This window comes from Tamandua tetradactyla, chromosome 10, assembly GCF_023851605.1.
Source record: "Tamandua tetradactyla isolate mTamTet1 chromosome 10, mTamTet1.pri, whole genome shotgun sequence".
Lineage (NCBI taxonomy): Eukaryota > Metazoa > Chordata > Mammalia > Pilosa > Myrmecophagidae > Tamandua > Tamandua tetradactyla.
The window spans coordinates 56,051,365-56,071,469 of record NC_135336.1 but is presented as its reverse complement, the minus strand read 5'-3'; the positions used below and the strand labels follow the sequence as shown (position 1 = coordinate 56,071,469).

General features: G+C 36.0%; 1 pseudogene; it reads right to left on the bottom strand.

Annotated features, from left to right (window-relative positions):
- Positions 1–19,130: 19,130 nt before the first annotated feature.
- On the bottom strand, positions 19,131–19,796 carry LOC143647672 (acyl-protein thioesterase 1-like; annotated as a pseudogene).
- Positions 19,797–20,105: the final 309 nt, after the last annotated feature.

The window sequence follows — 20,105 nt, the reverse complement described above, 5'->3', positions numbered from 1 at the left end:
TCTTATGAGATCTACCCTGCGTTATCTGAGCGTGAGATGAGCTGGTAGAAACTTGAGACCCAGTGAAAGCGAATAAAGTGGGAGAGACAGGAAGGGAAGAATCCTACTTTTCTCTTGTATTTATTTTAATATTAGAGACAAAGGAAAAAGAATTCTCTAAACAGATTTTAATTTTAGCTAAATATATAGAAATACTAAACATAACAACTAAGGTAGGGCACTGCAAGGGTAGTTCAGTGGTAGAATTTTCGCTTGCAGGATACCCGGGTTCGATTCCCGGACCTTGCAACTCCTCCGCCCCGCCCCCCACCCCCCCAAAAAGCTATTAAGGAATAGCCCAAAGTGATTAAAGTTATTGATTATTGTTTAAAACTATTCAGTGGAAGCAAACAGTTCTATATAGCTAGAGATTATTTAAAAATCTGATTATTTGTGCTATGCCACGTTCCCTATAAGACTATAAGTAACGTCATAAAAGGGCACACGATTTTGTAGGCTCTCCTTCTCTTCCTACCATCGTGTCCTGTATTTTTTTGATTTTACAAGAGGAGAAGCAATGTGTGTTGGGGAGCTGTATGCTGGCCACATAGTGTACTTTTTTTGATGATTCTTAATGCATGTCAGGCAGAAATTTGTAATTAGCTGAAAAGGCACTCAATTCAGTTTCACTTTGCTGAACCCAATCTGTAGGATTGACAGTACGCCTTTAATAGATTCTTTCAGTAGATAATTAGACTAGTTTAACGCAAGCACTGCATGAATTAACATTTGCACTTAGGTATGAATATTCAGGGCGACAGTGCTTTCTATGGTGAATTGTTTCCCCAGGATTTGCAGGAGTGCCTATTAGGTACTTGTAATGATGTATTGACTAGTAGAGAATAGCACCAATTAGAGGGTGTGGGAACATCCCTGGAGTCAGAGATGATATGATATTTGGTGGTACTTAGGCTTTTTTATCTGTAAACTCTAACCCAGATAATAGATTGCCTGCTTCAGTAGCATATGCTTTGGGTTTTGATGTGGATTTTGTTTTATATTGGTATACAAAAAACTACCAAGTTTCGTGGCCTTTTCTGTAATTATGCTATCTGTTCATTTCTTCACTGTCTATGAGATTTTTCATCTAAAGAAGTAAGCCAAAAGATTATATGCTTTAGATGTTTAAAAAAATGAATAAATAAACAAATGAATCACTGTGTCATTGAAATTTACCATTTGTAGTGGTAACAATTGCTTTGTAAAGTTTGCTAATCCATCAATTATTGGCTCAAAACTTTATTTGCATTTATCTAGGAATTTCAAGGAACTTATGCTATTTACAAAATCATCTCTGAGAAAATTAAAACTTGAATGAGAATGAATGCCTTTAAAATAGATCTTGTCATGGCACTTGAAGGTAGAAGGAAGGATTGGGTAGCTGAGGAAAAGTCAACTTAATATCTCTGCATGATGATTTAAAAGAAAGATAAAATTTAATTATTTTCTGAAGTGGTAGATAAAAGCATGAACTCTGAAGCCAGAATGCTTGGGTTTGAACACAGCTCTGTCTCTTATTGCCTATTTGCCCTTGGGAAAGTTGCCTAGTTTCTCAGTTTCTAATCTGTAAAATAGTGATGATGACCTACCTTTTAGGGATGTAAGGGATAAGGGAGTTGATATATGTAAGGAACTTAGAACAATGTCTAGTACTATGTATTTGCTCTTAATATTTACTCATTAATTATATATAGTATAGACACCTTGGAATGATCTTTTATAAAGTGTATAAAATTGATTGTGAATTTTCAAATATTTCTTATTTATAAGTGATAAGCATTTACAGATGTGTAAACTTTGGGTCTGCTTTCCTTTCCGAAACTGCCAGCCCTGGGGTCTCACTCTCAGCCCCTCGTGCCTCTCCCTAATCCCCACCCCCACCCGAGGCTTATTTCAAGTCTGACTCACAGGACAAAATTTTCAGGGTCTGGAAAACAATCACATGATTTTAAGTATTCCCTCTCCATGATTTTCAGGGTCCCAATACTGCATTTTAGAAATTCAGAAAAAGTTCCTATATAGATGGTGTATACAGCTTCCAATCTGTAACTGTGCTCTCCAGAGAATTGCGGCATTTGGACTAAGATTTGGAATGAATGTTAGGAAGCTTCTTTCTGCTCTAACTTAAAATGCCTCCAGGCCTGAATCTCAGTGGAAGACCAATACTACTGTCAAGAAAAGTGAAGTTAGTAGAACATCTCTGTGAAAAAGTAAGTGGATTCCGTACCCAGCTGAAATGAAAAGTTGTTTTACTCCTGGGGTAATTTAGGAATAGCCCTAAAGCCTCCTTTCTTTCTTTATGGTTTTTCTATGTATTAAGTAAATAAACGTCATCTAAATTGAGTTGGTGAGAGACCTCAGTTCTCAGAGTTCTGATGAATACTGTCTGTCAGCGAGGGCTGCCAGGTGTCCTTCCTCTAAGATGTTATTCTAGTGATAGAATTTTCACCTCTTGGAACATTGTTTCTGTAGAAGCAGGGACATAGGAGCTGGATTAGTCTAATGTTCCCAATATGTCTAAGAGAATTGAGAGGATGCTTTCTGACCAATATGAATTAGATTAAGCAGAGTTTAATCTATGTTTTTTTTTCCCGATTGGGATTAATTTAATATAATATAATCACACATTTTTTTCTTTGAACATTAAAAATGTGCAAACAGAATGCCAGCGTCTTGTGTCTGTAGGGAAGTAATTTCTTTTTAGTTGCCGCAACTGGATAGCAATAAATCAAAAACTCCTGGATCATAAAAAAATAATAATAATAATGCCTTACTATTCCAGTGTTTGCTTACTTGGGGAGTTTTTTTTTTTTTTTTAAGAGAGGGAAACAGTTGATTTTGTATAGGAAGTGCTTCAGTTGAGATTAGTGCTGTGATAGCACAGGATGGATGCCAGGGGGTATTCCAGAGGTCTTCTGTGAGGAAGGCAGCTACTGCTATGTGGTGATGTTGGTGAGGGGTATTTTTGATTTGGTCTCAGAATGAAGATAACCTCCCTATGTGCATCAATTTAGAGTTCTTGAGGATTCCTTTTGTCAAAGCATGGTTAATACTGATTTCTTACAACATAGTAAATAAGAGTGATTTGCTCTTCAACTATCTATCGGATTAGATGGAAATGTCAGTATCACTTCTGCTCCTAAATGTTTCTCTTTGGGTGTATATTTCAAACAGAGAAAGAAAAAAAAACCATTTCTTTCTCCACAATTAAGTCAGCTAGGAATTTCCTAGTTCCTTGTGTTTTCACATTAATTTTGTCACTTAATTAAATTTGAGTTGTGGGGGGAAAAAGCAATATTAACATCCTATGATTTTCCAGAATTTCCTGTGAGAATTAGGGCACTGCAAATATTTTAAAAGCAGGTTGTGATATTGGAGGAAAATAGGAAATATATTCTTTAAATAGCAAGGAATATGGAATTTGATAATCAGCTGATTTAAAACTTGGGATTTGTCAGTGTTGACTTACTGTGGTGGGACAAAGGCTGGGGAAGTCTTGCAAAATTCAGAATTAACCTAGGTTGCTCTGTCTGCTTCATTAAAATTCCATTTTTAAAAATAATCATTTAAAAATTTTTATTTATTAATTAAAAAAATTAACAACAAACAAAAATATTAACATATCATTCCATTCTACTTATACAATCAGCAATTCTCAATATCATCACATAGTTGCATATTCATCATTTCTTAGAACATTTGCATCGATTTAGAAAAAGAAATAAAAAGAACAGAAAAAGAAATAAACTGATAGAGAAAAAAAAAAGATTATACATACCATACCCCTTACCCCTCGCTTTCATTTATCACTAGCATTTCAAACTAAATTTATTTTAACATTTTTATAAAAAAAACCCTGAATGTTATATAATGGTTACCCTTTAGCATGATACTCCATTGATTGTTATAAGGGGAGGTAATCCTCTTTTAAAAACTATGACTGTGATTAAATTCCAACATGAAAAAAGCTGGGAGTGTAATCAACAAAGGGACTCTAAAAAGTTGGAAAAGTGAAGTCACCCATGTATTTCTAACAAAAATATATGCATTTCCCTCCTGCTGCTCCAGTTTCATTAATGCTAAATGTGAGAACACATATTATAATTGACAGCTAAATCTGTTACTCAAGTTTTTGCGTGTGGGATGTGAGTTATGCATTAGAAGTTGTCTCTATAGTTCTTAAGTGCCTATTCCCCAATGTATAACATTACTTACTTAGCTCTCATTTTGCATTTTTTATTTTATTTTTTACCATTTATTTCTGAAGGTACATACTCATTAGGGACTTGAAGTTTTTTTTTGTTTTTAATTTGAGGCAAAAGTATCTAGCTGAAAGTGCCTTTTCTCTAAACCTATTTGGAAAATTCTGTATCTGAAATTTTGAGAAGTTTTACAAAATACAAATGACCTGAGTTGAAAATTATCTGATGTCTTAAAAAATTATATTCTCATTTATTCCTTAAATACTTCATGTGTTTTCTTATGAAAGATATAAATGCTGAGCCTAATTTTACTTCCAGACCTGACAGCAGGGGTACTTTGCAATATATGAAATTCAGCAAGGCAACATGCCAGTGACTCAGTAAACAGTTGGAAATTTGGTGAAAAGCACTGAACCTGAATGACAAAAGAACATGATGCTAGATAAATCTGCTTTCAAAGAGCTGAAACTTGTTATCTGAGTAACCTTGTCAAGATACTTAACAAGTATCTTGAACCTCAATTGCCTTATCTGTAGCCTGGAGATAATAGCCTGTACCTATTTCCTAAGGTTGCCATTGAACACTGAATGAAATGCCTATAATTGCAAGTATTCAACAAATTGCAGTTTGTTCCTGTGGCGGATTGAATTATGTACCCCAATTTAGACAAATTCTTGGTCCTGATCCGCATTCTTGTGGGTGTGAACCCATGGTAAGTAGCATCTCTTGAAGATGTGAATTAAGGTATGGCTCCATTGAATGTGCATGGGCCTTGATCCAGGTTACCGCATTCCTTTAAAACGGAAGAAATTCAAACATAAAGAAAACCACAGGGAGGAGCCAGAAGCTGGAAGTCAATCAAACCCAGAAGAGAATGGCAAGGATATCCCCGTGTGTTGGGAAAGCCAAGGAACGCAAGGACTGCTGGCCAGCTAAAACCCTACTGATCCTGGGAGGAAGCAAGACATTTAGCCTCTTAAACTATGAAACAATAAATTCTGGTGTTTAAGCCTACCCATTGTATTATATTGTAAACTAAGTGAGTCCCCTCCTTCCAAAGTAAGGAATTTGAACAAGACTGCTATCAGTGTTAGTACTCTTGCTTCCCTAGCTTCTGTTTTCATTAATGCAATTTTTTTAAATCTTGTTTTTTCTTTTGTTTTTATGTAGAAGTAGGAGAACTATTATAAATTGATGGTCAATTTAACTACAATGTGGGTAAGAATACATATTGGTTCTATTATTTTCAATATACTCTGGAAATATGTAGCAAAAGCTTTAAAAGCTGCCTTTTCTTCAACCTCCTTATCTTAAGGAATTAATCAGACAAGTGCATATACATTTACTGTAGCATTACATACAATATTTAGAAATTGGAAGCAGCTAAATGTATGCTATCAGGGGTCTGGTTAAAAAAAATTAACATCTGCATAATGGAATATCTTGCAGCCATTAAAAATGATGTTGTAGACATTCATATATTTTTATGGTAAGATGATTATTATATATTATTAGGAGAAAGAAATGTGTTTTAAACAGTATCATCCAAATTAAAAATATTATCCCAGTTTATTTTAAATAACTACATACATACAAATAAACTCAATTGTCATCTCTGGGTGGTGGGATTGCTTTCTATTATATATATTTTGTTATGTTTTCTGAATTTTCTTTAAATGCACAGATATTGCTTGTTTTTGCTTATTTGAAAAGATATCCATGATTTAAAAAAAATATTTCAATAATATTCCGAAATTACTAAAGTAGTATATGCTGTTCAAAAGTTCAAACAATGCAAAATGTATTAAGAAATGAGAGTCCATCACACTTTCCCCATGTGTTTTATTATAAGCAGTAAAAAAAACAATATTTTCCCCATTAATAAAAATAATGAAATCTTTACTAATCTAAATCATTGTCCTGAAATCAGCAGCAGAAACAGAGCACAGCCTAGCAAATTTCCTGCCTAAATGGTTTGGTGGACAAAGCCAAGATACTTTGAAAGCCATGACTGTCACTGTCAACTTTTTCCCCTGGGATATCTATCATTGTAACCTCATTTGAGGCTTTAAATGATTTCAGAATAAAAAACCCATTGCACTGGCAAAGAAGAGCCTTTCCTAATATGCAGAATTTACATGATCACCTGTGCTGGTTTGAAGGGATGTCTGTCCCCTAGAAAAGCCATGTTTAATCTAAATCCCATTTTGTAAAGGCAGAATAATCCCTTTTTCAATACTGTATGTAATTAGGACATCTCCCTGGAGATGTATCCCCATCAAGAGTGGTTGTTAAAATGGATTAGGGGAGATGTGTCTCCACCCATTTGGGTGGGTCTTGAATAGTTTACTGGAGTCCTATAAAAGAGGAAACATTTTGGAGAAAGGAGGAGATTCAGAGAGAGCAGAGCAGAACAACATAGCCATGAGAAGCTGAGTCCCCCAGCCTTTGGAGATGAAGAAGGAAAATGCCTCCTGCGGAGCTTCACAAAACAGGAAGCCAGGAGAAGAAGCTAGCAGATGACGCCGTGTTCACCAGGTGCCCTTCCAGATGAGAGAGAAACCCTGTGTTCACCATGTGCCCTTCTACTTGAGAGAGAAACCCTGAATATCATCGGCCTTCTTGAACCAAGGTATCTTTCTTGATACCTTTCAAGGTAACTTGAATCAAGGTAAATTTCTATAGACTTGTTTTAACTGGGACATTTTCTCGACTTTAGAACAGTAAACTAGCAACTTATTAAATTTCCCTTTCTAAAAGCCATTCTGTTTCTGGTATATTGCATTCTGGCAGCTAGCAATCTAGAACACCACCCATTGTGTAAAATGAAACTGCGCTGACAAGATTCTATTGGAAGTTTTGCTGTACCACAGTAAACTGAAATATCTGCCCAATCTAGCTAGACCAGACCAAACTAGAGGGGTACTGTATGCAAAGGACCTGAAGGAGATTTGGCTAAACAAAGCTAGGAAATCAAACCTGATTTAAAAACCCACAATTAAAATGACAATTGCTTTCTCTTAATTGACCCAGAACCTCTTATATAATCTTCCTGAAGAGCAAATGCTTCAAGGGATACTGTAGGGAGCAATGTTCATTCTTGTTCTTGGATTGTATTAAGTGGAAATGGATCACAAGGGATTTAAATCATGTAGGAACAGAAAATTACTCTTTTGAGCAGCTTTAAAAAGTAAGGCAAAAAGTTAGAAATTCCATGACTAGTTTTCTTGATCAGAATGTTATCATTATCAGTAAATGAATATTTTACCACACTGTGTCTGTATCCCATACATTGGGCTTCACTATCTTTGAGTCTCCTTTCACTTGAGGAGCATGAGAAGTCTGCAGTCTTCATAGTAAACTGCCTAACAAGAGCGTTTGAACCAGGTCGAGTAAAAGGCTGGTTGCAGAAATCAGCAGGCTTGCAATTTGCCTTTCTATCTTGAACAAGTGCTTTAACTTCTTTAAACTTCAGCTTTCACATCTGCTCTGTGGATAATTTATTTCTTTAATATTTATTGCGTCCCTACACTATACCAGGTATTCTCCTGAGCAGAAGAAAAGAAAACGAAGGCAATGATGCGGTCTTTTTTCTTAAGGATGGTAATTGAGACAGAAGGAAGCAGGGTGGAAGATGTGGGGTTAATGTTTTGGGATGTTATATGGAAGTTCTTTGGGTGATAAGGTGCACACACAGATAGCCAGCCAGGCAAAAATGCATGGAAGGACAGCTTTGCCTAATCAGAGACCCTGGACAGGGAGAGAGGAGAATGAAGGTGGCAGAGGGGACTGCTGGGCTCACTTCACCCAGGCCCTCATGAGCGCCCCTGTAGGAGTGGGTGGAAAAAGCATGTGCAGATCCTGGGCTCTTGGCTTTATTGTGACCCAGAGGGGAAGGGTAGGGTTTTTCCGTAGATACTGGGGATTGGAAATTTCAGACTAACGGTGAGAAAAGCGGAAGTAGCAAGGGTTGTTTGGAGAAGCTAAGGACAGCTTCTTATCAAGCAAGTGTGATAGAGGTCTTACTAATAAACTATACACCATGACAGGGCAAAAGCAGCAATGGGCTATTCAGAGAAGGGGTAAGGAGAAGTGACAGAAGCCTTTTGGAGAAGCTAAGGGTGGCTGTTATCATCCAGACCGTATGGAAGCACAGGCCCTGCTAGTTGCAGTTACATCCAGGGCAGCGCTAACTGGAGGAGATTTACGACTAAACCAGGCAGGATGACAAGGCATCAAATATAATTTCTTTTATGCCATTACAGATAATCAGTATAATTTCTTAGTCTGTCACTCAGAGCTCTTATGAGGGGTTAAAGTGAATCTGAAAATACTCAAGTACTTAAAACATCAGTACTTCATATTTCTTTATTCTCTTTCAATGGCAGCTATTAAATAATCAACAATATTTTTCAACACCTAGAGGTGCTCTATTGTTTCAGATATAAGATCTTCTCATGAGTTTTGTGATGCATTAAGAATACTTTGAGATTGTAGCAGAAATCTTAAGAAATAAATTATCAGGAAAATTAACCACCCATAATCTCATAAATCATTAGTAGCTTTTTCTTTCCCATGTGATTCATTTTCCTATTGTAAAAAATTGATTTATTATTTAAGTCAATGTCAAAGAACACCAAACATAGGGAAAACATTTTTTGATTAATCTAGTTATTCATTTAGAGGCTTCCTTAATGTATATAGCATGTTCCATGATTTAAAAATATAATTTTAATCTTTAAAGATGTTTCTAGATTTTTCATACAACCTTACATTTTTATCTGGATGTTTGGAATTGCATTGGACACTACCAGGGAGTCACTGCCCTGCAATGCAAGACCCGGATTAGTGAGGGCCAAATTTTAAAAGGTATAAATAGTTAAGTATCGTAGGATTTTTTTTCTTTAGGCTGAGTATTGAAAGCTGATAAGATGATAATGACTTTTTAGTCCTCGATGAAATGTAAAAATAATTATAATATGAATGAAATTTTGCAAAACCTCAGGAATGCAGAAAATTGTGCTCTTCTCTATTAGGCCTCACTGTATATAGGGCATTCTGCGGAGAGTATGACAGCACATTTTGAGGATATTTGTGTCTTTCACTTTTCATACCAGGGCAAGGATGCACAAAGCCAGTGTATCTGAAAACCAATCTTTGAGAAAAGAATAATAACACAGGAATAGAAGAAATAGGGAACCTAATCAAAGAATTTGACAAAGTTTTCCTTGGATGTGTTTCTCTTTGCAGTAATCTGACTTTCCCTTTTCCCTGGCGGCAATTTAATTCATGAATGGTCCTTCCAGGAGACTATTTGACCTATCATTGCCACTTCTGCAGAGAACTTCCACAGTCAGACATGAGGATCAAAATTATGTTAATTTAGCCTCTCACCTAGGTATGAATTTTTAAATTCTCAATTCAGGATGAAAGGCTCGCCTTTCATTTACTATTAAGACTCATATAACTTTCAGATGACATATCCGCATAGTTTTGTTTTTCACTTCCTGAGTGAAATTTTGTCTCCTATTAACTAGTTGGAGTAAGAGAAGGAAACAAAATGTGCTTGGCACTCTCTCAGGTTTCATCTCTTACTGAACAGTGAAAGATCATGCCTTCAGGCATTCTTTCATTTTCATTGTTTGGGGGATTCTTGGTTATGTATTTTTCCTATAAATTTATGTCCTGATTTTAGTTCTTATGTTAATTTCCTTTGGTCAAAATCATTAGATTATTTTAAAATTCCCCCTATTTCAGCAATGAAATTCAGGAACATTGTCTCGCTAATGCCAGGTACAGGTGGTGATGAACAGAGGAAAAGAAGACATTTTGGTCGCTTGAATTTATCACATCTTTATAATTAAAAAACTATTCCAAACACCCAGAAATTTCAGAGAATGTTTTATAATAAATCCTTTTATTCTGCTTACTTTGGATTTCTTTTTAATGAAGGAAAACTTTACAGGTGAATTTCCTGATCCATTACTCTCCCTCCTTTTCCTGAGAGAAGGAAAAATTAAGATTTATCATTCATATGCAAGGTTTTATACTTTAAAACTCTGCATATCCATAAACCATACACAGCACTGTTATGCATATTTTCTAGCTGTCCATAAATACTATTATATTGTACATACCATTTAATTATTTACCTTTTCACTCAATTCTGGTTTTGAGATTGGTCCTAAATAATACATATAATTCTAGGTCACTCATTTTAGCCATTGGATAATGCCTCATTGAATGAATATATCACTATTTATTTAATCCTTCTCTTGTTGGTTAATATTTAGGTTACAAACAATGCTGTAATAAACATTTAAAAATTTATTATCCTTTTATTGAGGTACAAGTTACATATGGTTAAGAGATCTTGAGGGTGCATTAGATCAGTCCTGACAAATGCATAAACACTCTTGTAACCCACACTCCTATCAAGACAGACAACTTTTTCAACTGTGCTTGTTTGAAACTGTTACGTACCCTAGAAAAGCCATGTTCTTTTTCCTAATCCAGTCTTGTGAGGGTAGGCCTATTATTTAGGGTGGAACTTTTCAATTTGGTTGTTTCCGTGGAGATATGAGCCATCCATTTGTGGGTTGGACCTTTGATTAAGTAGTTTCCATGGAGATGCATCTCCCCTAGTCAAGGTGGGTTTTGAGTCCTTTAAAAGAATCATTTTGGAAAAAACTCAGAGCCAACACAGACTGAGATGTTTGGAACTACTGAAAAAAATGCCCCCAGGGAAGCCATTTGAAGCCAGAAAGGGAAAGAAAGCCAGGAAACATTGCTGTGTCTTACCATCAGCCTTTTCTTCAGAGTCAAGGTATCTTTCTCTGGATGCCTTAGGTTGGACATTTTTATGGGCTTAGAACTGTAAACTTGTAACTTAATAAATCCCCTTTATAAAAGACAACCCATTTCTAGTATATTGCATTCTGATAGCTTTAGCAAATTAAAACACCATCACTACAGAAAATTTTCTCATTCTCCTTGCCAGTCAATCCTATCACTTCTTCCATACTCATGGAACCAATATCCTGATTTCTATCAGCACTGGTTAGTTTTACTTGCTATAGAACTTCATATAAATGGAATCACACAGTTTTTTTGTGTCTTTTTTTCCCCTTGGCATAATGAGTCTTTTGAGAGTTTTTAGATTCAGCTGTATTGTTGCATGTGTCAGTAATTTCTTCCTTTTTGTTTCTGAATAATGTATCATTCTATGGATATACCACAGTTTGTTTATTGTTCTGTTGAATGGCATCTGGGATGTTTCCATTACTTCTTTTGGTCATTATTGTAATGATGTTTAATAATTAGAGGGTTCTACTATCCCCATGTGTTGCTTTGAAACTGTATTTACCTCAGGAAAACATATTCTTAAATCTAATCTATTCCTTGGGGTGTAAACTTAATGTAAGTAGAACCTTTTTATGAGGTTACTTCAGTTAAGATATGACCCACCTCAATCAGGATGTGTCTCAATCCTATTACTGAGAGTCCTTTATAAGAGAATGAAATTGAGACAGAGAGAAAAAGCCACAGGAAGCAAGAAGATGAAACAGAATCTGGAAAAGAAGGAAGAGACCATGATATGCCACCATGTGCTTTGCCATGTGACCAGCTAAGGACCAAGTGTTATCAGCAACCAGCCTCTGAATGTCACAGTCTTGGGGTGAAAGCATCACATTGATTGATGTCTTGATGTGAACATTTTCCCAGCCTCAAAACTATAGGCCATACACTTTTTCATGGTATTTGCTTTAGCAGTCTAGGAAATTAAAGCACCCTATTTTCCAGATTATGAGGCTGAAGCTCAAGGAAGTGAGGCAACTCAAGGTCCCACTCCTGGGAGGAGAAATTGGTCTCCTAGTTCCAGGTCCTCTGGCTCCCACACTTCCCATTTTCAGAAGCCAAATTGCTTCTGGCCTAACCCTGCCTCATCTCTGAGAAGGACCCAGAATATCAATGCTCAGGAATTTGGCCCCGCTCTGGGGTAAGCGTTGACTGGGCTTTAGTTTCCCAGGTGTAGTGGATGGACTTCTGAAGCTGGCCCAAGTGTTGAACCACAGTGGAGACTCTGAATGATGTAGCTTTAGATTATAGAACCTCTGAAGATGCTCTACGAGGGAAGCTTTGCTTTTCCTAGTAGCAGAGGGGAAATAGGATAGACTTGGAGTAGGACAGTGAAATCTCAGCTATGTCATGTATTAAAACTGTGTTACCTTGAGCAACACAATCTCTGTGAGTCTCAGCTATTCATAAAAGACATAGAATAGCACTCCCATCCTAGGGTCTCAATGAGGAAATTCCTGACACAGCATATGCTCTTTCTGTGCTCTATCAATGGTTTCTTAAGGAAGCATAATAATATGATGTTGATCTTGCTGAGAAATGTACTCTATGTGGAAGAACTGAAAATCCTCACCTTAAAATAGGATCAAGAAAGTTTTCTGGCCAGTAAAGTCCTCATAAAATTATAGTATGAGAAGAACACAGAGAAATTGATTTGCCATACAAGAGGTGAGGAAATGAATACAGGTAAATGTGTCTTCTGAAGACCCTATTCCCATCACTTCTCATGAAAAATGTAAACATATTCAGGAGACTATCCCTTGTTCAGGATGCTGGTAAAGCTGTGTGATTAAATAAGTCATTTAGCAGAGATTTTTATTTCTTCAAGTGACTTTTAGTGACTATCTAGTATCTTGTCATTTCAAGCTAAGGACAACCTCTAGCATTTTTTATAGGACAGATTTAGTGGTTACAAACTCCTTCAACTTTTGATTATTTGAGCATGTTTTAATTTCTCCCTCATTTTTGAAAGACAGTTTTGCTGGACATAAAATTCTTGGTTGACAGAATTTTTTTTTTTCTTTCAGCACTTTAAATATGTCATCTGTCTCCTGGCCTCTATGGTTTCTGATGAGAATTTGCTGTTAATCTTTTTTTTTAAATACACAATTAAATTTTACTTCACATTGGTAGAAATTATGAAAAATGTTTCCAATTTGTGTAACTGAATATAATTGTTTATAAGAAATGCGTTTATAAATGATTGTTTAAAAAATTTAAATCCAGATATAAATACATGGCTTAATTATTAACATCCCATATTGTAGGACTGCTAAACTATTTCTGTTATCAGCTAGCACCCATTTATCAAACACACATTTTAATTAAATATTGAACCGTATGATAATATACCATATGTATTGAGTTCTGACTAAGCTTTATTATCCAGAGATTTGTTTTCAAATAATTTTTTCCAGTAACATGGAAATTTTGACTATATAAAATCAAAAGATTGCTATTTTTATGTTTGCACGAAAAACTAATTTTAAAAAGTCATTTGTCTAAAGTGAAAAATTTAAAGAAATTCATTGGAACATAAAAATGAGAAAAAATTTTCTGATGGATTCTAATTTTCCACAGTAGTTGGTTTCAAACATGTACAAAATAAACAAACTGTTCTATGAGCAGAATCAGCTTCAACCAAACCATCTTAGAAATTAAAAATTTTAAGATCAAGTTTTAAATATTTCAAAATATACTGTAGTATGGTCTAATTATTCTTCCAGTTGATTACAAAATGTTAACATAATATAATTATTCTTGTTATCGGAACCTTAAGATTCTAATAACCAAATGAGTGCAAATTTGAACTAGGAAGAAATGTAGTACAGATGTTTTAAGTGATGTCTGATTTCATTATAAGTAAAAATACATCATGGGCAAGCCATGGTGGCTCCGCAGGCAGAGTTCCCACCTATCATGCTGGAGACCCAGGTTCAATTTCCAGTGCCTGCCCATGTAAAATAATAATAATAAAAAAATAATAAATACCATATGTCTATAGCAAGGAAGCAATATGTGATCTCCTATTATGATAATAAAGGAAGAACACATGTCTTTTCTAGGGAAGAAAAAGAAAATTAAATGGAAATAATAGGGAAAAAATGTCTGGTCTGTAAAATAAAAGGGCTATTGATTGGGGAGAGCAATAACTCTTTCATTAGTACTTAAAATTATTAGGAATAATATAATGCCATCTCATTCTTATTTTGTATTATAATTATTATATATATATGAACACATATATAAATATATGGCCACTGTATGGTGACCAGGCAATTTTGGAGTAAATCCATAGTCTAAGTCACAGCATGCTTAAATCATGTATATCTTTTTAAAAAATTTTTTATTAATAAAACCAATCAACATACAATATGGACATTCTTTTTTTTATCACATAGTTATATATTCATCATCATGATAATTTCTTAGACTATTTGCAACAATTCAGAAAAATAAAAAGAAAACAGAAAAAAAGTTCATATATACCATACCCCTTACCACACCCTTTCATTGATCACTAGCATTTCAATCTGCTAAATTATTTTAACATTTGTTCCCCCTATTATTTATTTATTTCTGAACCATATGTTTTACTCATCTGTCCATCAGGTAGATAAAAGAAGCATCAGACACAAGGTTTTCACAATCACACAGTCACATTGTGAAGCTATATCATTATACAATCATGTTCAAGAAACATGGCTGCTGGAACACAGCTCTACATTTTCAGGCAGTCCCCTCCAGCCTCTCTGTTACGCCTTAAAAAAAGGTGATATCTATTTAATGTGTAAGAATAACCTCCAGGCTAACCTCTCGACTCTGTTTGGAATCTCTCAGCCATTGAGACTTTATTTTGTCTCATTTCTCTCTTCCCCCTTTCAGTTGAGAATTCTTTCTCAATCCCTTGGTGCTGAGTTCCAGCTCATTCTAGGATTTCTGTCGCATGTTGCCAGGAAGGTCCACACCCCTGGGAGGCATGTCCCACATAGAGAGGGGGGAGGGTTGTGAGTTTGCTTGTCATGTTGGCTGAGAGAAAGGGGCTACATCTGAGCAACAAAAGAGGTTCTCTTGGGGGTGACTCTTAGACCTCATTTTAAGTAGGGTTAGCCTGTCATTTGTGGGGTTGTTTCTTATGAACAAACCCCAAGGTTTGGGGCTCAGCTTATTGCTTTGATTGTCCCACTGCTTGTGAGAATATCAAGAATTCTCCACTTGGGGAAGTTGAATTTTCCTCGTTTCTCACCATTCCCCCAAGGGGACTTTGCAAATACTTTTTTTATTCACTATTCAAATCCTTCTGGGATTTATTGAGGCACAACTCTGGACAAACCAACAAAATCTCATGCCCAACTCAAAGTTCCATGTACTTATGGTGTTCAATTAAGGTGTCCACATAAGTTATATTAGAAAATGCCCTAGTCAAAATATAAATTTTGTACCAAATAAACATTTTTTGCTTTGGTCTCACGCATAAGTTATAATTTTAAAATATTAATTACCTTTTATTTTCAACACCTGCATTATTGACATTCTTTTGTTCTTCCTCATGCAAAACACTTTTAAATTTGCACATTTAGTCTCTATCATTATACACTCTAGGCATTTATAGATTATACTATCTCAGTCGGTATGCCCTTCCATTTATTTAGGTCTTCTGTGATTTTTTTTTTTTTAACAATTTCCTGTAGTTTTCTTTGTATAGATCTTTTGTCTCTTTAGTTAAATTTATTCTTAAATATTTTATTCTTTTGGTTGCAATTGTAAATGGAATTTTTTCATGATTTCACTCTCAGATTGTTCATTACTAGTGTATAGAAACTATAGATTTTTGAGTGTTGATCTTGTAACCTGCCACTTTTCTGTACTCATTTATTAGTTCTAGTAGTTTTGCTGTGGATTTTTCAGGGTTTTCGACATATAGTATCATATCATCTGTAAAGAGTGAGAGTTTTACTTCTTCCTTTGCAATTTTGATGACTTGTATTTCTTTTTCTTGTCTAATTGCTCTGGCTAGAACTTCCAACACAATGTTGAATAACAGTGGTGATAATGGACATCCTTGTCTTGTTCCTGATCTTAGGGGGAAAGTTTTCAGTTTTTCCCCATTGAGGATGATGTTAGCTGTGGGTTTTTCATATATTCCCTTTATCATGTTGAGGAATTTCCCATCTATTCCTATCCTTTGAAGTGTTTTCAACAGGAAAGGATGTTGAATTTTGCCAAATGCCTTTTCTACATCAATCGAGATGATCATTTGGTTTTTCTGCTTTGATTTGTTGATATGGTGTATTACATTAATTGTTTTTCTTATATTGAACCATCCTTGCATACCTGTGATGAATCCTACTTGGTCATGGTGTATAATTCTTTTAATATGCTGTTGGATTCGATTTGCAAGAATTTTGTTGAGGATTTTTGCATCTATATTCATAAGAGAGATTGGTCTGTAGTTTTCTTTTTTTGTTATATCCTTGTCTGGCTTTGGTATGAGGGAGATGTTGGCTTCGTAGAGTGAGTTAGGTAGCTTGACCTCCTCTTCAATTTTTTTTTGAAGAATTTGAGCAGGGTTGATACTAATTCTTTCTTGAATGCTTGGTAGAATTCATATGTGAAGCCATCTCGTCCTGGACTTTTCTTTTTGGGGAGCTTCTTAATGACTGATTCAATTTCTTTATTTGTGATTGGTTTGTTGAGGTCGTCTGTTTCTTCTTGAGTCAATGTTGGTTGTTCATGCCTTTCTAGGAAGTTCTCCATTTCATCCACATTGTTGAGTTTATTAGCATAAAGTTATTAATAGTATCCTCTTATTACTTCCTTTATTTCTGTGTGGTTAGTGGTTATGTCTCCCCTTCCATTTCTGATCTTATTTATTTTCTGATCTTATTTGTCTTCTTCTTTTTGTCAACCTATAAGGGTCCATTAATCTTATTGATTTTCTCATAGAACCAACTTCTGGTTTTGTTGATTTCCTCGATTGTCTTCATGTTCTCAATTTCATTTATTTCTGCTCTAATCTTCATTATTTCTTTCCATTGGCTCATGTCCACAGCAACAGTACTAGGTGCCTTCACCTGGCAAAGTTGACAACTGAATCTGACTACCACAGTGTGCCTTTCATTCCCATAAGTTCTGTGATTTGTTTTTTCAGACTTTCAATTTCTTCTTTTTGTTCATTCCTTGCCTTCTTTATATCCTCCCTCAATTCATTGATTTGGTTTTTGATGAGGTTTTCCACGTCTGTTAGAACATTCTGAACTAATTGTTTCAACTCCTGTATATCATTTGAACTGTTGGTTTGTTCCTTTGACTGGACCATATATTCAATTTTCCTAGTATGATTCATTATTTTCTGCTGACGTCTAGGCATTTAATTACCTTAATTAGTTTATTCTGTAGATTGTTTACACTTTTTTAACCTAGGATCTTCTTGCTGGATGACTTTGTTGATATTTGTTCTTTGACATTCAGTTCAGCTTATTCGGGACCTCTAGCTTAGGTTTTGTTTAACAGATCAGAATTTTTCAGTTCTTGTTTTCTTGTTTCTTGCCTTGCCTGTATGGTGCCTTTTATTCCCCTCTTAGGAGGGTCTACTTAGGTATTATAGGCCCAAGCCAGGTTTTCCCAGCTCAAACTGCCTTCCTGTCAGGAGGAAAGAGTCACCTGGACAAGTTTTCATTGAGGGTGAGACCCAGCAGATTGAAAAACTTTCCTATGAAGTCTCTATTCTCTGTGTTTTTCCTATCCTGCCCAGTGCATGGCACTTGTCTGCCTGCAGTACCCACCAGTATAAGGTGATGCAGTAGACTTTTAATTTCAGCAGGCTCTCCCTGCTGGGGGTGTGGTAGAGACAGAGAGGTTGTAGGCTAGTTTAATTGCTTCACTTTTCCAGACCCTGGGTTCTGAACTCCTTGAGGGAGGAATTCCATCTGAGCTGGGCCCCACCCCTCTCCTGGGGAAGGCACAGGCTCCAGACAAATACTCAAACAAGCTTAATTCTGCCTATACCTGAGGCAGTGGAGCCTGAGAAGCCTTGCAGCTGTATCCAAACAGCAGTCAAGCCATAGAAATACAGCCACCAAAATCCTTTTCAGAGCAGGATCCCCATTCCTTGGGTTTGCCAATCAAAAACTTAAGTTGGCACATTGCTCTGTGTATCTCCTGGTCCTTTGTGCCCCTTCCTTTACTTCAGGGCCTAGACCTTTTCAAATCCAAAATAAACGTGTCATTTTTTTTTTTCTTTTTCCATTAGCCCTGCCCCATCTGTGCTGGGGCAAAACTCAGCTATCTCTGCTTTTACTCAAGGTTCAGCTGAGCTGGGGCCTATTTTTAGTAGTCAGAATTTTTTTAATTAATCCTGCAATTGGAGTTTGGTTGCACTCAGCTCCTGCTGCTGGTGAAGTCCCTTTCTTTTCCCCTCTGGGAAGCAGCCTGTGGTGGAGGGGCACCATCCACTGTGGCTTGGGGGACTCACAGTTCTGGGGGTGCTCACAGCTGGTCCAGACTGGGGCCACAGCGAATGCTATGTGTCTGGTCACTGACGTGGTCCCAGCAGTTGTTCTGTACTGTTTCAGGCTAATTTACTGGCTGCTCTGGAGGATGAAATAAATCCCACACCTCTCTAAGCTGCCATCTTGGCCCCTCCCAATAAAGCTTTTGTATATCTTAACTGTTCATTTATACCTGAACAAATTTTCATTAGTCATGTGAATAATTTCCAAATGATTCCAACTAGACATTCTGGTTGCGATATTTTATTATTTTTCTGAATTACATCTGGGACAAAAAGCAAGCTGCTTCACATATTTTAATACTGATTTACTCTAGGATTATATTTTACCAATATATATATAGGAGCTTAAAAGAACATAAATCTCCCATGAGGAGACATTATTTAGTCTGTGTCATTGGTATGTATTTGCAAAACATTAAAGCACTGCAAAAAAGAAGCTTCAAGATTAGGCACATTTAAAGGCTTCTACTCTACTACATTAAAGCTGGCATACTTCTACACAAGGCTTTTAAGTGATATCAATCAACTGATAGTAGAACTTTATCAATGAACTGCCTGATATCCATCATTTCCTGGTGACATGAACTGTGCATCTACCCCTCATAGATTTGAAGGTCATATTGTCTCGGTTTATCAATGTTTTAGCTTTTTAGCAATAAAAGAACCAAATAATAGGGGAATGAAAGGGTCACAATCTGCAAACACTGGAGGATAAAAATACCTTTATTAGTGTCACTGGTAGGACCCTGTGGAAGTGAATCCCAAAGTGAAAGCCAACAACTGAATGCTACACCTCAGTTTCTGCTGTGTGATAAGAACTGTATATAAAATAAAGCTCTACCCTGAGAAAATCCTCCCAAAATAATCCTGTTAGAAGGAATTCCATTCTTCACCTCTTGATCTGTCAAAGTTTTGATTTTTTTTTTCTGTCTGCTTGATTCCAGGTTTATCCTCCTGTGAATTGGGTGAAAGGCCAATAATATCAAACCAGGAAGGTGTATCCAGTCCATATTTAATGTAATAGTCACAACCAGCACAAGTAGGCAGATATATTTGGTATGTGAACTTCTGATACCTGCAAAGGCTTCTGCCATTCCATGCCCTGTATTTCCAGTCCATGAAGAAAAATAGCCACTGGGTGGCCTTGAGGGCAGCAGGCAGATGGCAGACAGCAGGGCTGCCATGTTATTACATGCACGGCACAGGAGCATTCTTTCTTCTGTCTACTCAGACCTGTTATTGAATTATTTTGGTGAATTTTTCATTTCAGTTATTCTAATTTTCAGATCTAGAATTTGTTTCCTTTTCATAATTTTTATCTCTTTTTTGATGTCTCATTTTATTCAGTTATCATTTTCCTGTTTCTTTTAGCTTCTTTGATCATGTTTCCTTCACCTCTTTGAAGATACTTGACAGTTGTTTTAACATCTTTATCTAGTAAATTCAATGTCTGGGCTTCTTCAGGAATAGTTTCTATTGATAATTTTTTATTA